Source organism: Camelus dromedarius, chromosome 35 (genome assembly GCF_036321535.1).
Source record: "Camelus dromedarius isolate mCamDro1 chromosome 35, mCamDro1.pat, whole genome shotgun sequence".
Classification (NCBI taxonomy): domain Eukaryota; kingdom Metazoa; phylum Chordata; class Mammalia; order Artiodactyla; family Camelidae; genus Camelus; species Camelus dromedarius.
In genome coordinates, this window is record NC_087470.1 from 9,347,154 (window position 1) to 9,354,805 (window position 7,652).

The 7,652-nt window shown below is 33.2% G+C and overlaps 1 pseudogene; it reads right to left on the minus strand.

Annotated features, from left to right (window-relative positions):
- Positions 1 to 6,819: 6,819 nt before the first annotated feature.
- On the minus strand, positions 6,820 to 7,326 carry LOC116155467 (olfactory receptor 4C11-like; annotated as a pseudogene).
- Positions 7,327 to 7,652: the final 326 nt, after the last annotated feature.

A 7,652-nucleotide genomic window follows, 5' to 3' on the forward strand; every position in this document is an offset into this window, starting at 1 on the left:
AAGTACAGATTAAAAGTAATAAATCTGCAAAGGAAAAAAAATTAAGACATGAATACTATAGTTGGAGGTCAAATGCATGTGCTCATTCATGGAACTGCCACTTTCCAGTGGGTAATCACTTACTTTCCATGTTGTTTATTCCTGAATAAAATGAAAATCATGACATTTATTCTGTCTACTTAACTGATTGCTTATGGAAACAGTGATACATTTAAATAATGAGAAAATAAATGATTCTTCAGGTATAATAAATATGACTTTAGGGGATTTGGCATGTGGATAATTTCCTGGGCAGAATTTTTTTTCCCAGTTTTCAGCAAAGACCTAGTAAGATAACATGTTGCAAAAAAAGGGAAAATTTATGCATGACTTACCCTAATATGCTTTCGCATTACTTGAACCTGCTAGGCCATTTATAAAATAACTTCTAGTAAATATTCTGAACATTCAAAGAATTATGTTTTAATATTTGATAGTTAATTAAGCTTCCTTAATTAAACCTGAAGATACACACACACATACACACACACACACACACACACACACACACACACACACACACACACACACACACAAGTGGGTGGAGGGGGCGAGAGGGAGAAGTAAGTGAACGGAAGAGAAACATAGTTTTAGCAATGAACACTCAGTTGGTTCAGCACATCTTGCAATTTACTTTAATCTTTTGCCTTTGACTAAGCTGATTTCTTTTTACTTTACCTCTCAAACATTTCCAGTTGTTTACTGTTACAAATTCAGCTTTTATCATTAAACTTTGTACTTTTAAAATCATACTGTTTTGTTCAAAGTTAAATTCTTCCCCTTATTCATTATTTTTCTGAGTCTGTCAACATTTTCTTAAAAGGAGATGCTACGGCACAAAGATGAATAGAGCGAGAACATTTGTCATACATCTGAATAGTATTTCAACTTTTATTCCTGTTAAGCACCAGAAAATATGGAAAATTAGCTCAGGATGCCCCAAGTTATAGAAACTTCAATAGAATTGTTTGGATCTATATTCTTGAGTGTCCCAAACCCTGACTTCAGTAAGAGAAGATGGAAAAAGGAAAGAAATTATTATTTATTCATATATACCAAATGATGGGCAAATATTTTTATGTACTTCATCACAAGTATTTTCCAAATAATAGTGCAGTTAAGAGCATAGCATAAGTGTCAAACTGGTAAAATATATTTATGGCATAAATACCAGAAAAAAGCATAATTTCCTCAAATATAAGTGAATTTCAGAGATCAGTCTTTTAAAACACAGCACACGTGAATTAAAGCAAAATAACTAATTTCAAAAGAAACATTATTAAAAATAATTAAGCATATGAAAATATGCTCAACTTCATTCTAGTTAAATAAGTTCATATTTAAATCCCAAACAGATATCTTTCTACACATTGAACTAGCAAAATGATCCTCTAATAAGAGTCTTTTAAATAGTGCTGAAAATGATGTGGAAAAAATCTCAAGACTTTTTTGCTAGATATTTAAGTGGGAGCAGTCTTTATGAAGTGATTTCCAACATTGATGATATTACAACTGTATACAGTCATAGGTCTAGTGATTCTATTTGCTATAGATAACCTCATTCACAGGCACAAAGGTAATCACTGCAGCCGCTTTTGTGGTAGCAAAAGATAGGAAACAACTTCAGTGCCTATCAGAAGTGAGCTAAATAAATCAGGGACCAACTCATCGTTGAATCAATCATCAACCAAAATGAAGCAGATATATATGCAACAGTTTCTAAAATACACTGTAAAGTGGAAGAGTTCAAAACTGTGTGCTTAGGATGGTAATATTTGTATCAACAGCAGAATAATGTAGATCACATATAGATACATTCATATAAATTACTTTTAGGAGCGCACCAAAATAGCATGAAATTTGTGGTCTCTGAATGGGAAAATTGCATCTTGGTATCAAAGTTGGGGGATGACCCACCTTTTAAAATATTCCCTTTGGTAATATTTTAATACATGTCATAATTATGCTGCATTAAAAATAAAACTTTTAAAAACTTTATCTTAGTAAATAATTTGTTTATATTTGCATATTACTACAACAGCTATCTTCTAATGTAGGCAGTAGGGATAGTGAAATTCTTAGAGCAATATTAAGATCTAGGAATTTGAATGAGAGATTGTGAGTCAGCTCAACAAATTTCAAAAAGTTTTCAAAATACGTGTTTTTCACAACTCTTCAGCAATCAGAAATGAAAACTAGTTTGCAGTTTCTAACAACTATTATGCCGTAATTGTCTTTATATTTATCCATATATCTATCTGTATCCAGATACAGATGGACACTGACACACTTGTATATTTAACTAACTTATATGTATATGAATGATAATGTAAGAATGGCATAACTTAGAATGAAGTAACACAAGGAAAGAGAGTTTTATCTCTTTACTGCCAAATTTAAGATTTTACAAAAAAGTAGGTGTTTAATAGTAAATATTTGTTGCATGAATGAATTAAGAGAATTTCCCATAGATACAATTCAATCATGTTTGACACCATTCTGTACTCAGTTACCCATTGATAAAGGAGAATTGTGTTCTGCTATATATACTGCAAAATCATCATATTCGTGGAGCATTTCCTGAAACGCTCAAGTAGCAATATTTCTATTTGGTTATCTCTCACACCACGTCTACCAGTAGTAGTGCCTATTTCCATCAGGTGCTGTGTGCACCTTTTTATTCCCATCTGCTCATTCGAGATTGTAAAACACTTTTAGGTTCCCTAAAACTACACGTCTGCAAGTGCCTTAGAAAACTTACCAGTTATGATAAGAGCTTATGTAGAAGTTAGGATGTTCACTGGGACCCAGGATCTCTATGATCTCACAAAGGGGCTTAGCTTCTGACCTGCATGCCAATCTGAGTTGATCCCAGATTCATTGCACACTTTCTGAAATCCACTCTCACACGAGATTTTGACTGAAAAAAAAAAAAAGCTTCCCTTTTGTATTCCCTGAAGGACTATTTAAGTATGACTGATGCAAAATATAGGAGTCTGGGGAAAGTCATTCCCTAAAGTGTGCCTCCCATTCCAATTGAAAAACAGATGTTATAAAGAACTTAACATTTATTATACGTTATTAGATTATGAAAAAATAAAGGTGGACTATGCTTGCAGTCAAAGATGTTCATTTGTGCCATAAATGACATCTTTTGACTAGAATCAAAAACAATTGTCTTCTAGTACCCAGGTCTTGTTTCCTAATACTGTCCTCCAATAAAATAAACTAGGACCTCTTAAAGAAATGGCTGATTCTAGGTCTGGGGTAGTGAATGGACAAGATGACATGGAGCATCTTGTAGTGCTAGACAGTAAGGAATAATGAAAAGACACAAACAGTGATGAGAATATGCAAGTGTGACACAGGAGCTGAGTGAATGTACCTCCAGTGGACAAAGATAGAAAGATAATTCAGCAGCAAAATAAGTAACAATGAATTGAACTGTAACTCACAGTATAAAAGTCCATGAGTTAATAATGACATAAATAATTGAATAAATAACTAAATGATAGGGGAGTATAGACAAATCTCACATCAAAAATAATTCCTAATAATTATGTAGATACTCTGCTCTCAAAGAGTCATCTCTTTTTTTATGGATGGTACATAGTTACTAATTTCTAAAAGGTAGAGTGTGGAATGTGGGGAAAAAGTAACTATGGAGGAGAAACATGACAAACACTGTCTCAGCCAGGTGATCAAGGTTAGCATCAGTGGTGGTAAGTCACACTGAGAGTATGTAGCTACTGATGTGTGGTGAAAAGAGTGATTTACCCCTGCAGTTTTTCTCCCAATAACCTATAACCCAGGTGTGATCTTGAATAAAATATCAAGCCCCAATGTAAGATTTCTGTATAAAATGTATGATTAGTATTTCTCAAAACTGTCAAGATCATCAAAGATGAGAAAAGTCAGAGAAACTGTCACCGTTTGGAGCAGCTGAAGGAAATATGATAACTAAAAGTAATGTGGTATCCTGGATAGATTCTGGAGAAGAAAAACAATTATTAGTTGAAATTTATATTTTTTACTTTTAATACAATACTTTTTAAATACTTTTAATGTATTTCATGTACAAATGTGTTGACATCAATGAATTAGGTGTGACAAATATACCATATGATGCAAGATTATATATATTATATATTACATATATATATATATGTATATATCACATTTTTTAATCCATTGGCTGATACTTAGGTTGTTTCCATATCTTGACTATTTTGAACAGTGCTGTAATCAACATGGCAGTGCAGATATTCATTTAATTTCCTTGGATATACACCCTGAACTTGATAACTGTATCATATTGCAGTTGAAGTTTTAATTTCTTGAGGAAACTACATACTATTTTTAAAAGTGGCTGCATCCACTTACATTCCCACCAACAGTGCACATGGACGGGGCTCCCTTTTCTCTGTATCTTCACCAACACCTGTTACTGCTTGTCTTCTTGAAGGTAGACGTTCTAACAGGTGTGAGGTGGAATCTTATTTTAATTTGCATTTTCCTGATTATTGAGGTTGAACATCTGTTTTACCTGCATGTTGGCCATTTTGATGCCTTCCTTGGAAGAAATATCTTTTCAGGTCCTCTGCTCAGTCTTTAATTGGTTTGTTTGTTTGTTATTGAGTTTCTGTCTTTATATATTTTGGATACAAACCTCTTATCAGATACATGGTTTGTAAATATTTTCTCCCAATTTATAGGTTTTCTTTTCATTCTTTTTATTGTTTCTCTTGCTGTGCATAAGCTTTTTAGTGGATATATTCCCAATTGTTTATTTTCACTTTTGCTGCTTGTGTTTTAATATATCCAAAAAAATCATTCTCAGGACCAATGTCCAGGGGCCTCTTTCCTATGTTCACTTCTAGGAGTTTATGGTGATTTGCCTTATGTTTAAATGTCTGGTCTATTTTGAGTTAATATTTGTGAGTAGTGTGGGTTGGGTGGAGGCAAATTTATTTTTCTGCCTGTGGTTATCCAGTTTTCCCAATACCATATATTGAAGAGACATTAATTTCCCAAGTAAGCATTCTTGACTTCCTAAATGTGATATACCACATTTATATAATAAAATATAAAAATGATGTTATCAGATCAATAAATGCAGAAAAGACATTTGACAAAATACAACATCCTTTCATGAAAAGAAAAAAACCACTTAGAATATTGGGTGTAGAAAGCACATACCTCAACATAAGAAAAGTACTGTTAGTATGTATATATAAGATGGCTGTTATTATAAATACAAATTTCAGTAAATATTCATGAAAATGAATTTTCTAATGAAAATACATAGCACATGCTATGTTGTCTCATTTATTCAACGTTCTTTATGTGTGCCATCATTTTTAACCTCATGACAAGCCAATGAAATATGGATTATTTTCATTTCTAATTTGCACAGAAAAATTGAGGGCCAAAATTTCATCTGTATTTCCTGATGTTACAGGGCTACAAGGTTGCAGAGCCAGGATTTGGATCCATCCAGTCTGAGTCTAGAGCTCATATTCTTAATCTTTATGTTCTGCTACCCATCTTGAAGCTAAAACAAGGACAGTGATCACTGCATCAATTCCTGTGATATTTGTGATCACTGCATCAATTCTTAAAGTTTCCTGTGTTTTAGGCCATTTTGCAGATGTTTGAATTATGGGATAAAGTCGAGTAGAGGTGTATATTACTGACTTGGAAGACATATGGAAGTGGTTTAAAACCTTGCTTTGGTACTTAGCAAAATAACCTCAAAGATTCATTTACTTCTCTGGACTTTGGAGTTTTAATCTGTATACTTTCAATAGATGTACCTAACTTTGTACTTTTTTTTTTTTTGAGTTGAAAGCATGATAACAAAAAAGCACTTGACACATATCAGGTACTCTACTTCTTCCTAAAATGAAAAGATATTTAGAATTCATAGTTTCTCTTTTAGGTAAATCACTTTGGAACATAAGTGATAACTGCAAAATTATACATTGGATGGACATTGTGTCCCAGATATTTTTAAAAAATCATGTAATGCTCCCAGTTTTAATTTGATTTCAAGTACTTTGAACCACATAAACTCCTAGGTTTTCTTTACCTTTATGACTTCTTCCTACTCTATTATTTTAGTTTTATATATACAATAACAGATTAGCTTATTTTATTTTCTTCTATATATCTTACCTTCATTCATTCATTTCTCTGGAATGCAAATAATCATAAACCACTGTATTGTGTGTGTGTGCATGTGGTGTAATGGAGGTATAGTTAAATGAATTTATGACCAAATCATGGTATGTCCATTCTTTTTTATATATATGACTCTACATATGCATGACATGCCAATTTTGTGACACCAGTTTGACACTGAACTTTGTAATGTCCCAGAAGGAAAAAAGAATTGATAATAAGAAAATGTAATGCCATTTTTCTGAATTTATTTGAATAAACTTTGACTGGAGACACAGTTTGAATTGGTAAGTTTGGGCCATTTAAAGTATAAGAAGACTTACACAACATTATAAACTGACTATAACTCCATAAAATTTTTTTAAAAAAAGGAAAAAAGTAACTATAAGAAGACTTGTCATTCATTTTGCATGTAGACTCAAAAAGATAACAACTCACAATCAAAAATGATTATATGTCCTTCCCACAATAATCAGACACCCTCATGTTTGATATCTGTACAGATTCAGTCAAACTATGTTTCAATTCATCTTTTGTTTTCTGATGAAATTTTGATATGCTATAACTTTCTCATGGCATTTTTCACTTCTGCATTCCTTAGCGTGTAGATGAGTGAATGAGAAAGGATGTTGCAATAGTATAAAATATTCCCACCATCTTTCCTGTGGGGAATGTGGTTGGGGGAGTGGATATATATAAATGTACATGGACCAAAAATAAGACAACTACAGTGATGTGGGACGTGCAAGTGGAGAGAGCTTTTATCCTCCCTTCTGCACTGTGGTTTTGCACTAAATGCAAGATAACTGTGTATTAAATTATCAGAATTACAAAGTTGCTTGTGCAAATGACCCCACTATTAAACACCACCAACAGTTTCATCACATAAATATCCATGCCTGCAAGTTTCTACAAGGGCTGCATATCACAGAATTCATCAATCAAATTGGGCCCACAAAAAGGTAATCTCAAGACCAGGTTAATCTGAGTCATGGAATGTGTAAAAGACCCTATCCATATAAGAACAATCAGGATGATGCAGACCTGGAAGCTCATGATACCTGGGTAACACAAGGGCTTGCAGATGGCTAAATAGTGATCCATGGCCATGAGGAAGAGAACAAAGACCTACATGATGCCAAATAAATGCAGTGAAAAGACTTAAGTCATGCACTCATTGTAGGACATGATTTTCTTTGCAGATGTCATCCACAATTAGTTTGGGGTCTGAGGAAGTTGAAAAGCAGGTATCAATCAAAGACAAAATAGGAAGAAGTACATGAGGAATCCCAAGTGTCCAGCTGGACTTGCTGGTCACAGTAATAAGCAAATTTCCCACCATGGTTCCCACATAGAAAATGAAGATTACAAACACCATTTTTTGCTTAGAATCCTATTCACATTCATAAAATGAAGAAATCTGGCTAAGA